Below are 15,904 nucleotides of genomic sequence, written 5' to 3' on the forward strand. Positions count from 1 at the left end.
CCCCACGCCGGATGCCGAAATCAGTGCGCCACCCAGGCAACATCACCTGGGTGCCGTCCAGAAATCTGGACGTTGTGCTGCGTTGGGACTATTCGCACAGCCGACCGCTACTTCGTTGTTTTTCCCTAAAAATGTTTATATGTTTTTACTGTTTTTGTTTTGTTGTATATATTTATAAGTTATTAAAGTTTTATAATCTTACTACTTTGTTGGAGTGCTATATATTTTTAATGTGACACATAATTGTAAAAACTTTGATGTACAAAGAGTCATCCCTGGAATCTTCCGCTTCAGGCTCGGTCCCCTCCCCAATCACAATACAGGATGGTTTTCAGATAGTAGGAACGCGTGTGCTGTGACGGATCTCATCGAGTGTGGGCCTTGATCTACTATAACTCCTTTGAAGAGGGGTGATTCTTTACGGCTGGGGCCATAAACTACATCTGCAGGGCTAGCTGATAGCCTAGGACCGGCCTGGACAATCGGACACAGAGGAAGAGGAGTGTCAGAGGGTGCGGTAGTGAATAGGGCGAAAGGGAGGTGTCGGGCCGGCACAGGGTGTGATTCTCAGGGAAGAGCAGCGCAGATGGGGGGAGGTTTATTACCCATGCATAAGACAGAGAGCGGGGGTGACCAGTGCCTGGGGGAGATGCTTGCGAGGGTGGGGAGCCATGCTAAGGATCGACAGCGTGCAGAGAGTGGGTCTGGTCAAGTCATCTAAAATGGCTGCCGTGCACGACAAAAGTGTGGCATTTGAAAAAAGTCAAGATGGCGCAGACAATGTTTTTCAACACTTCCTGATTTCCTTCGAATCGAACGTTAACAGACGTTGGGGCATATTACCAAAGTTAAGCGATATTTATCCCTAACGATGCTTAGCAACGAATTTTTTACCGCTAAGCATCGTCAGAAATTATCGCAGATAAACCTTGCTATTATCAAGGTTTATCGCAAATGCCATAAAAAACGACCGCAATGCATTAATATCGCTGAAAACTCAGCGATATTCATGCATTACCAAGCTAATGCTCTTAGCCATGTTATCCACCTCCCATTGGATAACATGGCTAAGAACTGCCCAGGGCAGGTGGTAGCTTTTGGAGATATTCGCGCTTAGCGCGAATATCTCCAAAAGTTGGTAATAGGAGATAGCGATGTTAGCGACTGTTTCAAGTCGCTAACATCTTGGCATGCCCACTTTGCATGTCATTAGTGATAAATATCACTGACATGCAAAGTGGGGCCCAAGATGGTCGCTATCTCCTACTAGCGGTCGCTAACTGGTGTTAGCAACAGCTAGGTAATACAGAGATAATTTTATCTCCGCGAAGCGGAGCGCTGTTACAGATATATATCTTTTTTTGAACGTTAATTTCTCAAAATCCACTGAAGCACATATATTGAGACCTAGCAAAGGCACATCGAGCTACCAGTCCCTACAATTTTGCCAAGTTTCGTGCAAATCCATTCAGCCGTTCGATTATTATTATTATTTTTTTTTTTGCCCCGCGGGGCCCTTTTAAAACCTCCACATCAAACCTAGGGGGTCAGGGAGTATCTACTATGCCCCCTTATGGTAATTTGCCCCTTCGCTTTGGCCTCCTCTTGTCTCTCGATCCTACCGAGAGACAAGATGGCGGCCGCTACGGACTGTTTGGAATGTTTACAGACGCCGGAGAACCAATCAGCTTCGCAAAGCTCCGTTACGCGAAAAGTACGCGAAGCGGAGCGCTGTTACAGATATATATCTTTTTTTGAACGTTAATTTCTCAAAATCCACTGGAGCACATATATTGAGACCTAGCAAAGGCACATCGGGCTACCAGTCCCTACAATTTTGCCAAGTTTCGTGCAAATCCATTCAGCCGTTCGATTATTATTATTTATTTATTTTTTGCCCCGCGGGGCCCTTTTAAAACCTCCACATCAAACCTAGAGGGTCAGGGAGGATCTACTATGCCCCCTTATGGTCATTTGCCCCTTCGCTTTGGCCTCCTCTTGTCTCTCGATCCTACCGAGAGACAAGATGGCGGCCGCTACGGACTGTTTGGAATGTTTACAGACGCCGGAGAACCAATCAGCTTCGCTTCACAAAGCTCCGTAACGCGTAAAGTCCGCGAACCGGAGCGCTGCCTGGTCCGCTGTTACAGATATATATCTTTTTTTGAACGTTAATTTCTCAAAATCCACTGGAGCACATATATTGAGACCTAGCAAAGGCACATCGGGCTACCAGTCCCTACAATTTTGCCAAGTTTCGTGCAAATCCATTCAGCCGTTCGGGCTAAAAGTGAGGCCAACTTGATATGTACTGCTAGAGTTTCATAGGTTGCTTGGGGCATATTTACAAGGCCTTTGAGTCCCTTTAATGTTATTTTTCCCATTTTAATTTAAGACATTTCCCCGTGGTGCAAGGTCCTTGTAAATACGCCCCCATGTGTGCTTGGCAAATTTAGATTTTGATTCTTTGAGTTACATAGCCATGTTAAAAGTGACGCAAAAATAGTGCAAGGGCCTTAAAAAAATGCTTTCATGTGTCTTAGGGCATTTTAAGTCACTTCCTCATGAATGTAGGTATATAATTGATTTACATGATGTGTTTAAAAACGTTTTTTGAAATCAATTAGGTTTCTTGATATGTACTGCTAAAATTTCATAGGTTGCTTGGGGCATATTTACAAGGCCTTTGAGTCCCTCTGATGTTATTTTCCCCATTTTAATTTAAGACTTTTCCCCGTGGTGCAAGGTCCTTGTAAATACGCCCCCATGTGTGCTTGGCAAATTTAGATTTTGATTCTTTGAGTTACATAGCCATGTTAAAAGTGACGCAAAAATGGTGCAAGGGCCTTCAAAATACGCTTTCATGTGTCTTAGGGCATTTTAAGTCACTTCCCCATGAATGTAGTTGAATAACTGGTTTATTTGATGTATTTAAAAACGTTTATTGAAGTCATTTAAGTTTCTTGATATGTACTGCTAGAGTTTCATAGGCTGCTTGGGGCATATTTACAAGGCCTTTGAGTCCCTTTGATGTTATTTTCCACATTTTAATTTAAGTCATTTCCCTGTGGTGCAAGGTCCTTGTAAATACGCCCCCATGTGTGCTTGGCTAATTTAAGTACTGATAGGGTGTGCTTCTACATAGGACCTGTGTTGTGTTTTCAAATTATGACCAGAAAAAACGTTTTTTTACAAAAATAAACACTTTTCACATTTATGAGAAGGTCATATTGGTGTCTGCTTCTTTAAATAAATATTGAACTGAGAAATATTAAACTGAGGCTTCTGTAAGTGTCAAGGGAGGTGAGTAATGTACATTGCTCTGTTGTATACAGTCCTCATCTTCTGCGTACTGTTGGATATGCTAGACTACATCTGCACAATGAGATAACTAAGCTGAGGAAACACAGGTGATGTGATTGTGAATTGAGGAAAAATATTTGCACGTTTTTAAATTACATCATCTGTGTTTCCTAACATTACGAATCACATTGTGCAGATGAGGTTTAGGGCTGTCCAGGAAGATAGAGGAGGTCTGGCCTTTGTTCAAGAGTGCAATGAACATGACTCACTTCATTGGTAGGCCTGCACATGTATTATCTCCTCTGTACTCTTCAATAAGCCTAAATTTCATCTGCAACCCTGAGTAGGCGTCACCTCAAACAAACCTCTGGATAGGCCACACCTTATCGTCATCCTGAATCAATCATTTAAAATGTTAGGGGCAGATTTATGATGGCTGTGTGCCTCTTTTGTGCCGCTGTTGCGTCACTTTTGTGACGCAACAGCAGTGCAAAAGATGCACCATGTTGCAAGATAGGCCTCACTTCATCTGCAACAAGATACCGTCAGTTTAAACTGTATACATTTAGGTCTGTGTAGGGGGCATGGAGAAGATGAGCATAAGATGCGCTATGTTGCGAAATATTTACAACTTGATGCATCTAGGCAGATTTGTCATGCTGTAAAGTCCTGTGCCACATGAAACCTGTGTCAGGTTTCATGTGGGCGTTTTGTTGCAGGGTTGGTAGTCATTTGCATGAAAGTCGTGTAAAACTAACACAGTAAAATTAAGAAGATTTTACTGAGTCAGCTTTATGGCATTGCTGAATCAAATCCTTACGCCTGTTTGAAACAGGCATAAAGAGTGATGCACAATGCAATGTGTGGCTTGCCCCTGTGCATTGCAGTAGATATGTCGCGCTTATGACGTGATTTCTGCAATGTGGCGTTTTTGTGGAACAGATATGTGACGCATCTGTGCTGTTTTTGCTCAATGGTGCTCTGCATTGTAAATGCGGCACATAATGGGTGGCAGAGCAGTGGCGTACGTTAACTGGTGCATCCCTGGGGATGCGCCAGTTAACATAAATCTGCTCCTTTAAATTTAAGTATTAGCAGGGGACAAAGTGTTGGTGAGGCTTATCCAAGGTTAAGAAGAGATGAGTCCTGTTCACTGAAAACTTGGACATAGGCCTCAACTTCTCAGCATCGTTGAACATGGTTAAATAATATCTGCAAAATGTTACTCTTGTTAAACAATTTTACTATTATAGTCTCTGAGATTTGTCTCTTACTCTGCAACATCTCATTGTTGTTCTCTTTTTTTAAAGATAACGACAACATCAAGCATGAGTGATAATGACCAATCTGTTGATCTCGATCTTATCATTGAACTTGTCATTGAAACGTCAGTGGAAGTAGATCCCTTGGATGATTTATATCCTGTGGATGATGAAGAATATGATGAGGATGCTGATTTGTCAGAATTGTATGACATAGGGTGGGCAGCTGACCTGCTCGAGCCTATTAACCTATAAAGACTTTTACAAATAAATTTAAATAACTCAAAATGAAAAGTAACCATGTAAACCGTTTCATTTAAAATTAAATAGAACTTGAAAAACAGATTGTGTGAAGTGTCTTTAATAAAATAGTGAAATATGCTAATAAAATTAGTTCAGATTCACATATAAAAGAGCACAGGTCAAATGTAGAAGCATTCCATTTCTTTGCTACTATTTGTGAGTTTTATATTTGCTAATGCACTAAAAAGTATTGTATGTAGAATTGACAACTAGTATGTTAATTTTTTGACGACTATTATTGATTTACTGTTTGGTAATAGTGGTTAATACATTTTTTTATTATATTTTACCACAGATTCAACTGCAGATCATTTCAAAAGTATAAGATGCCTTCTAAAGAGAGAACAAGAAAGGCTACAAAACGTCAAAGACAGCAGATTACTAAATGCTTGCAGCAGTCCTCTACAATAAAAACTCGTCAAGTCACCAAGAAAGCTCCGGGTAAGAGAACGAAATCATTCCTAAGAAACATTTGTAAAAAAAAAAGTATTACTACAGAACATGTTTTAGTACAGAAAAAGAGAGCCAATTTAAACGGAAAGGAAAGGCCAATCAAAAATGTTACTGCTAGAGCAGGAGATAACTCTGTGCATGATAGTAGAAGGAAAAATCAGTTTAGGGACATTCGTAGACGAATGTTCCGCAACAGGATAATTGGCAATTTGTTAAAAAATATTAAGAAAGGTGAACAGAAAGTAGTTTTTTATAAGAGAAAAAAAAAAGTTGAGAAAATTATTGATGAGGCATTCGAAATTAAGCGAAAGTTATTTATTTTGATAATCAATAGAATTAGGAAACTAAACAAGGCAATTTATGATTTCAAAACAAATAGTAGATGGAAGAGAACAGTTAATCGTAGTAATTTTTGTGAAGTGTTTTCAGGAGAATGGATGCATAGTTCAAGTTGTGAGGCATTTTTTAATGAGGAGAGTTATTTCCAGGATAATGATTTGGTGCATGCAGTTGACACCAGTGGTCGAGCTTATGAGGTGAAAGATGGTTGTCCAGTTGAAAAAGAAAAACTTGTGACTACAGAGGCAGAAGAGGTGTTAGGTAATGAGGTTTTAGGAACACGTCCTAAGGGACCAGTGTATAGCTGGAAGTGTAGTAGTATTTGCAGTGTGCAACAGGATTCCATCAATTTCCTTTGTGATTTTGTACGGACATTTAATAAGAAAAGTTTAAAACAGAAAATAAAATTGTTGCAAGAATTAGATCCTTGCAGAGTGAGAGAAGTGACAGGTTTGCATGGTCATTCACTGGCTTGTCTTTCCAGGAGAGTATGCCAGAGTGTTTTTCATCATTTCAGGATGCTAGCAGTGCATCATAATAAAGTGAGGAAATTAGTTAGAATGTTGTATTATGCTAAGAGTCCAGCAATTATGCTTAAACAATTATGCACTGCTCTTTTGCATGGTTCTGAAGTAGATGTGAAGAATATTTGTGAAGAAATTGAGTTTTGTTACTTTGCAAGTAAAGAGGAGAATGTTGAAATTGACCCAGAAGAAGAAGGTAATGTGGAAGATAGTGTACAGGTTTCCAGTACAGATACTTTTCAGAAGGAAATTGCCACGTTTCAGGTGAAATCAAGTGAGAGGCCTAATTTCACTTGTGTGTGTTGTCGACGCACTTATTATAAGAATCAGACTAAGTTAGTGGATTTATATGCGAAAAGTGAAAGGGAAAATAATAGTGAATGGAAGGATTTTGCAACATACTTGATGGTAGAAAATTGTTTTGATTTGGGATCGGATCAACGTGTGTGTACTTATTGTTGTAACAAATTAAATCAAAACCGGATGCCTGCTAGAGCGGTTCATAATAATCTGGAATTGGTTGAGATTCCTTCTGAATTGAAGGATTTAAATACTTATGAATCTATTTTGATTCAAAGTATCCATCCCTTTCAGGCTATTGTACGAATGGAGCCAAAGACAGGGAAATTGCCTCCATCAGATTTACAGAGAGGATTAAAGGGAAGAGTTGTTTATTTGCCTCTAGATTTGAAGAAAAACATTAATACAATTGGAGTAGAGAAAGTGGAAGAGGAACCTCTGGTTATCTTAGTTAATGGGGTTCCGACAATGAGTAAGAAAATCTGGCAAGATTTAGTGGATGTTAGGAAAGTCAAAAAGGCAACATTGTATTTGAAGAAAAACAATAAGTACTACAAGAATGTATATGTTGCAGAAGAGGAAGTAAGTGAAGAAGAGGATAGCGATTTGTGTGCTGGTCAAATTGAGAAAGTAGAAGCCTCTAAAAATGAAGAAATATATGAACATTATAGTGTTCATCGTTTGCATTCCAAGGAAGTTATGGGGAATGCTATTGAGTTGTTTCAAATGAAACAAGCCAAAGGAAGTCCCATTAGTGTTTGGGAGGAAAGTTTGGAAGCTCGGTGTTTCCCACAGCTATTTCCAACAGGTCAAGGAGGAAGATATGATGAGCGACCTGATCAACTTCCTGCTTCTGAATACCCCACTTTACGATTGTATGCAGAAGATCCTAGGTTTCGTCAATGCATTCCATATTTGTTTCATCTACTGTTTGAAAGCGATCTGTCTGGACTGTCATATGCAGTGAACCACATCTTGAAAAGTGGTGTACAGATGCAAAATATCTCGGCAAGTGACTTTATGGATAAAGTCAATGTGCAAGACAGTATTTTGGATTCTCACCTGATTAATCTCATGGCGTGTCAGCGTGGTACTAATGAATACTGGTACCGTCGTCATGGTGATTTAAAATGTATGCTGAGGAACTTAGGAACTCCCACATGGTTCCTCACTCTCAGCTGTGCCGAGTATGGCTGGGAAGACATACTTGAATTTCTACGAGAGGCAAATGGAAACATTGAAAATATCGAACTCAAGACACCCGGAGAACTGTGCTCTTTGGATCCAGTGAATGTATGCAGGTACTTCAATCATAGATTTGAAGCTATGATGTCTTTCATCATGAACAAGAAAAATCCACCTCTTGGAGAGGTGTTGGATTTTTTCTGGATAAAGGAGTACCAAGCAAGAGGTGCTCCTCATATACATATGCTGCTGTGGATCAAAGATGCACCCACATTTGGAACAGATCCAGATGACTTAGTGATGAGTTTCATAGAACAGTATTCTAAATGTGCTGTTCCAAAGGCAAAGGAAGACAAAAACCTAAGAGAACAAGTTTTACGCTTCCAAAGCCATCGTTGTGGAAAGTACTGTCGTCGTAAATTCAGAAACAAGGACAAGTTCTACACAAAATGTCGTTTCGCCTTTCCACGACCGGTGATTTCTAAAGGAAGAGTGAACAGTTTGATGTCTTCGCTGCGACATAATGTGATGAAGAAATCACCCAAAAATACATATAATTTGAAAAGAAACGAAGAGTCCAAGAACATCAACGACTACAACCCAGTGATTTTGTCCATGTGGAATGCTAACATGGATATACAGTTTGTGGCTGATAACTGTATGGCAGTGGCTCGGTATGTGACATCTTACATCACCAAAAAAGAAAAGACAGAATTGAAGGATATGTGGGAGGACATTTCCCATGAAAAGAGCCTCAGTAAGAAGTTGTACAGTTTCAGTCTGAAAATGTTGTCGCATCGAGAAATCGGAGCTTATGAATGTTCTGACCGGTTGTCTTCAGCAAGTCTCTATGCCAAATCCAGGAGTATCATTTGGGCGAGTCTTGGTCTTGCTGCAACGCGTAATCGAGTTCTGAAACCTGTACGGGAAATTGAGTATTTGGCGGAAAAGGAGCCAAACAGTACCGATATTTTGAAGACCAACATGTTGGATACATATTATCCAAATAGAAGCAGTCACCTCGAGAATGTTTGTCTGTATGAGGTTCTACAAAATTACATATTCAAGAGGAACATCAAAGAAGATATTGATAAAGGAGTGTATGCTGTAATTGGAAGTGAGGGATGTCTGGTCAAGCAAAGAAAATGCCAATTGGTAAATCATCGAAAATTGAGTGGCGAATCTCCTGAAAGAAAAGAGTTTTTCTATTTAGCACTTTTGCAACTTTTCAAGCCTTGGCGTGCAGAAGAGGAACTGCTTGGGGATTTCCTCTGTTACGAAGACTCTTTCAATGCTGCCAAGGAGACTATAGAATGTCCTGTTTTTCCCAAATATCTAGAAATGTTGAATGAGGAAATCGAGCAGGAAGCAACGATTGCAACTGAGATTGCTAGAGACAGTTCTCAGGACAGTCAGAGTTCTGTTTCACTGAGTCAGGATCCACTAGGAGGACCAGTTATCGAAAATGAAGCTGCCACTGCCATGATTGAAGTGGAAAGAGCCATGGCACATGCTCAGGAGGATGCGGTTAACTTAGAAAACTTGGAAAGACAACTCAACGTTGAGCAGAGGAAAATATATGACGAAGTTACCAACCAAATTGATCATGGATGAAGTCATGAGAAGAAAGAGTGCTCATGTACGTTGTTGAAGCCTGTCTGCCTGTACGTGAGTGGAGAAGCGGGAACTGGAAAAAGTTTCCTCATTAAAGCAATTTCATGTAATTTGCAGAAAAGGACTGAGTCATCGCTGCCTTGTGTTGTCACCGCTCCAACTGGACTGGCAGCACATAACATTAAAGGTATTACTTTGCATCGTCTACTGATGCTGCCAGTGGAGCATGATAACAAATTACAATACCACAAGTTATCTGGAGATGCTTGTTGTGAAGTTTCAAGAGTCTTGAGGAAAATGAAACTTCTTATCATTGACGAAGTAAGCATGGTTTCCAATGTCATGCTTGCCTTTGTGCATTTGAGAATGCAAGAAGTTCTCAAAACAGAGTATGATGTGTTATTTGGTGGCAAACACATCATTGTTTTCGGTGATCTTCTGCAGCTGACACCAGTGAAAGGACAACCTGTGTTCAAAATGCTCACGCATGAAGATACCAGGAAGTGCCTACGGAGCATTGGCAACGTCAATATATGGTTAAACTTCAATTATGCTGAACTGCGTGAAAATATGCGTCAAGCGAAGGATGAAGATTATAAGAATATTCTACAAGATGTTAGAATTGGAAAAGTGACCGAGCATGGGAAAGAAGCTTTACATGCACGATTACTGTCAAATTTGTATCCAGAAGAAGACGTTGTGCCTGAGAATATTTTTCGGAAAATTACTGAGAAGAAATCTGGAATATGTTTGATGCCTACTCTTGCAGAATGTGCCATCTTCAACAACAAAATGTTGCATTTAGAAAACCAAGAGATTGTGAAACTGGAAGCTATTGACAGAGTAGAGCATATGGGAGCAACAATTATTTTGTCTGAGAATTTGAAATCAAAATTGGATTCATTAGAGAAGACTATATCTAAAACTGCAGGTTTTGAAAAGACTCTGAATGTGTGCTTAAATTGCCGTATCATTTTAAGAAGGAATTTACATGTTGAAAGAGGTCTGGTAAATGGATCAATGGGTAATGTTGTTGATTTTGAGAAACAGAAATAGAGATGGAATTGAATTTTTAAAAATTAAATTTGATGGCATTGAGGAAGTACAGCTAATTGGTCGTTGCTCTGCTAGGTTTTTGCTTGTAAAAGACTTATATGTTCGCCGTAAGCAGTTTCCTGTTTGCTTGGCATATGCGGTGACAATCCATAAATCGCAAGGTTTAAGTGTAGACAGTGCATTGGTGAATATTGGCAGTTCTGTGTTCAAGGAGGGTATGGCATATGTGGCATTGTCACGAGTCAGAACTTTATCGGGATTGTACTTGATTGAGTGTGATGTCACAAACATTTGTGCGGATTTAGATTGTGTTAAGGAATACAATAGGTTAAGGAGAGAGTATGCGCCACATTTGCCTCAATATCCTTTGTTTGAAAAACGTGTGGTAGGCCGGAAACGAAGAAATGTGACCAATAGTAGAGAGGTTGTAGCAAAAAGACGAAAAGTCGATGAACCCGAAATTATAAGCAGAAAGAAAAAGGATTTTGTTGAAGATGTTGTTGGTTTTCAATTTGAAAACAGTTCTGGTGTCAACTGCTATGCTAATGTAGTGGTTAATGTTCTCTTTTCTCTAGAAAGTTTAAAAGAAGAGATTGTGGTCAATTCGGATCAGAGATTTTGCAGTTTGTTGAATTCTGTGTTAGAGAAATGTAGCACTGATAGAACAAAAATAGAAAGTGTGTCTGAAATTCGAAATCTGTTAGACAAATGTTCAGGTCAAACGCAATTCTCTCAAAATATTCAGCAAGATTGTCAGGAGTTTTTAATGTATATGCTTGATATATTGCAAGATGAAGGTGTAGATGTAGATCACCTGTTTGGCCTTTCTTATCAATGGCAGCATGACTGCGAGAACTGTAGGGTATCAAGTACTACTAGTGTAGACTCAGAAAGATTTATATATTTAACTTTGCCAGTCAGTAAATCAGTGTCCTTTAATAAGCTAGTAAAAGCAGCCGATCACAACATGGAGTGTAGCCAATGTAAGTCTGAAATGTTGTCCACATTATTTAAACGAACATATGGCCAGTATGTCATTTTAATGTTCCAACGATGTAGGCCTGATGGAACAAAATTGACAACTTTAATTAAAAATTTTGTGGCTTCGCAGTTGTCAATATCAGGAAGGACTTTTGTAACTGCAGCAATTATATATCATGACGGTCCTTCGACAACATCAGGCCATTACACAGCTTATTTGAAGTCTAGAAATGGCTGGTCATTCTGCAATGATTCTGTTTTAACTTTAAAAAAAAATTGCCTTTTGACCTTAAAAATTCTTACCTGGTGTTTTTACAACCAAAATTTTAGGGAAAGAATCTCGGGATTTGCTCTGAGGAATTTCAAGAGGTTCTAATGGCTCCTACACTATTTGGCCTTGAGGATAAGTGTAGTACAGAGTAAAAATTTATTTTTGAGTTTTAAGTAGTTACTGAAAAAAAAGAAGGTTTTCTTACAGTGGGCACGGATTAGTTAAAGGACAACAGAGTATTTCCCAAAGCAAACGGTGTTCTTACCATAACACTTGACGTCATGGAAAAATAACTGCACTTTGAATGAGTTCAGAAAAACTGTTTCTTTTAATAAGCTAATTCAAGCAGCCAATCAAAACATGGAGTAGAGGTAATGTAAGTCTGCAATGGTGTCAACATATTTTGAACAAACTTTTGGTTATAATGTCATTTAAAAATTCCAACTATATAAACCTGATGAAAATAAGTTTTCAACTTTAATTTCAAATGTTGCGGCTACACAGTCGTTGATTTTAGGAAAAACATTTCTAACTGCAGCTATTATATGACATGATGGTCCTTTCACAACATCCACTTATTACATATCTTATTCAAAATGTAAAAAAGCTGATGTTCCGGAAATAATTTTCACTATGAAACAATGTTGCCTTTTTATTTAAAAATATTCTTACTTTCTGTTTTCAGAAGAAAGAATTTAGGGTAGGTAACTGTTTTATAAAGATTCTAGGAGTTGATATAATTTTATGTACTGTTTTAAATTGCTTTGTGATTAAAAGTGATGTATAGAATTAAATAATTGTAGTAGTCATAGAGGTAGTGTAAGTCTGCTTCATAGTAAGCAGTATCAGTGTCATAAGAAATGTGGAACATGAGTGAGCAAGAAGGGTGAGATATTACTAGTACAGGATTGTGAAAGTGATCTTGAACGTTTTCTTTCTGAAAGTTGCGGAAAAGGAAAATGACGGGATTTGCTTAGAAGAATTCCAAGAGTTATAAATGGCTCTTACACGATTTGGCCTTGTGGAAAAGTGTGGTAGAGAGCGAGAAGTCATTTATTGTATGTAACATATTTGTCAAAACGATGGACCTTTTCTTTCAGAAAGTGGCGGGCTGCAAATAATAACAGCACAACAGAGTGTAAGCTGTTCATAGGACATCCTTCGACGTCATGGAAAGTAAGTTAATTTTAAGGAGTTCTGAATTTTGATTGGTTATGTTGTATGGGTTTTTTAAACACAATCATTTTGATTGTGGTTTTTTTTCCCCGCTGTTATATGATGAATACCTTCAAGTCACTGTTTTAGTGAAATTTGATATATTCTGAGAACAGCAAAAATAAACCATTTAACATGTATAATTAATTCTGTACTTTTTGTATTTATGATATACATTTAGAATTGTGTAGGAGGCATGGAGAAGCTGAGGCTTCTGTAAGTGTCAAAGTTGTTGCATAGAGTGCTCACCTTCTGCGTAGTCTTTCATATGATAGACTATATCTGCACAATGAGATACCTAAGCAAAGGAAACACAAGTGATGTGATTGTGGAATGAGCAAAAAAAATTGCACGTTTTACAAATACATTAACTGTGTTTCCTAACATTACGAATCACATTGTGTAGATGAGGTTTAGGCCTGTTCCATGAGACAGAGGAGGTCTGACATTTGTTCAAGAGTGCAGTGGACATGACTCACTTCGTTGGTAGGCCTGCACATGTATTATCTCCTCTGTACTCTTCAACAACTTAAATTTCATCTGTAACCCTGAGTAGGACTCACCTGAAACGAATCTGTGGATAGGCCACACCTTATCAGTATCTAGAAACAATAATTTAAAATGTTAGGGGCAGATTTATGATGGCCGTGCGCCTCTTTTGCGCCGCTGTTCCGTCACATTTGTGACGCAGCAGCAGTGCAAAAGATGCACCATGTTGCAAGATAGGCCTCACTTCATCTCCAACAAGATACCATCAGTTTAAAATGTATATAATTAGGACTGTGTAGGGGACATGGAGAAGCTGAGGCTTCAGTAAGTGTCAGAGTTGTTGCATGCAGTGCTGACCTTCTGCGTACTCTTTCATATGCTGGACTACATCTGTACAATGACATATCTAAGCAAAGGAAACACAGGTAATGTGATTGTGAAATGAGGAAAAAAATACACGTTTTTCAATGACATCACCTGTGTTTCCTAACATTACGAATCACATTGTGCAGATGAGGTTTAGGCCTGTCCAGGGAGACAGAGGAGGTCTGGCTTTTGTTCAAGAGTGCAGTGGACATGACTCACTTCGTTGGTAGGCCTGCACATGTACTATGTTCTCTGTACTCTTCAACAAGCCTAAATTTCATCTTTATCCCTGAGTAGGCCTCACCTCAAACAAACCTCTGGATAGGCCACACCTTATTGGCATCCTGAAACAATCATTTAAAATGTTAGGGACAGTTTTATGATGGCCGTGCACCTCTTTTGCGCTGCCGTTGCGTCACTTTTGTGAGACAGCAGCAGTGCAAAAGATGCACCATGTTGCAAGATAGGCCTCACTTCATCTGCATCAAGATACTGTTAGTTTAAAATGTATATTTTTAGGACTGTGTAGGGGGCATGCAGAAGCAGAGGCTTCTGTAAGTGTCAAAGTTGTTGAAAAACTGTTTGTCCTTCAATCTTTTCCCTTGTCTTTTCTAATTTTTAAATACATGTTTTAATATGTTTCAAATTTTTGTTCTTTCTTTCACAGATTGAAAGTAGAAAAATAACAAGTGACTAAGTTAACGACAATTATAAGGTAAATGTTTTGTACTCTTTTCGTTACATTTCTATCACATTTAACTTCTATTAGTTCAACTGCTTCATTTCTTTAACCCTCACTTTCCTGCCTTTGCTACTTCCCTCATTCCTTTCTCTATTACGTACTTACTCTACTCCTTCCACTCTTTTTCTCAGTCCCTCTCTTCTCATAGTTCCTCACTCTTGTTCACTCACTCCGTCTCTATTACTCTCACTGTCTCTGACTGATCATTCTTTCACTACTTGTTCATTATGCTTTCTCCCTGTAGTTCAAGCACACTAAGGGGCATATTATCAACACAGGCAATAAAATTATTGCTGCTTTTATCGGCAGAATACTGCCGCAAAAGTGGCTTTAGCGGCAGTTTTCTGCCGCAAAAGCGGCTTTAGCGGCAGATTTCTGCCGATAAAAGCAGCGAAAATTTTATCGCCTATGTTGATAATATGCCCCTATATTATTTACATTTCTTTGCTGTTTCAATCATTCCTTTTCTGTTACTTCTTCTTTTCTGCATTCTGTTTTTTCTCTCTGTTATTCCACATGTTTTAATCTTAATTTGAACATTCACTCACATTCTCTAAGAAACTCTTGTTTGTTATTCTTCTACTCTCCTTTTTTTCTTTCACTTCCTTATCTATTTTGTTTTTCACAATTATACCCTCTTCCATCTTTTCTTCGGTAAATAGATCTATTAAACAGTATCTCTGGTTTAGTCCCTATAGCTGTCTTTCTTTTAACATTACTCTCTGTTTCCTTCCCTTATACTTACTCTTCTTTTTAAAAAAAAAAATTTTGGGGTTCGCTCCCGGTTCGCGTACCGGCGAGCGAACCGGGAAGCGAACCAAAAGAAATAGAGGTTGCCAGAGTGCTAAACATTCTAGCAATTTTTTTATAAAGGGGAGGTAGTTCTGAAAATAACTTTTTTTTATTATTTTTGTTGTTTTATATTTTCTTTATTATTTTTCTGAATTTTTTTTTTACTTTTTTTGTATTTTTTTAACGGTTTTATATTTTTTTTGTTTTTTTTTGAGGGGGAACAACGAAAAACAGGCATTAGAAAGGGCTCAACAGGAGCAAAACATTTTTTTTATTTTTTGGGGCGTTTAGAGCACTTGTGGTTTTCAAATGCTCTGTTTATCAAATTGATACTCATATTTGCACATGAGAGTAGGTCACCACAATAAAGGCACACTATCTTCATGTGCACAAAATTCTGTTGGATGTTTGGGACCGTTTCCCTCACCTCTGGTCCCGACAGAGTTACCTGTGCCGATGTACTGGCCACAGGAGTTGGTGGGTTGTCTTGGAGGTTACGCATCTCTGCAATGTTGTAATTCAGTGAATGCCACCTCTGCATATGACGGTGCATAGTATAGTTACCATAACTATACTTTTTGTCTGTACCTCTAGATAAAACATCTTTACAAATGAGGCATGTCACATGTCGGGCATTCACTTTTTTTTGGCCTCGAGGAAAAGAATAAAACTGCCAAATAAAACTGTTTTTGTGGTGGGATTTCCGGGG

The sequence above is a fragment of the Lissotriton helveticus genome, chromosome 8, assembly GCF_964261635.1.
Source record: "Lissotriton helveticus chromosome 8, aLisHel1.1, whole genome shotgun sequence".
NCBI classification, from domain to species: domain Eukaryota; kingdom Metazoa; phylum Chordata; class Amphibia; order Caudata; family Salamandridae; genus Lissotriton; species Lissotriton helveticus.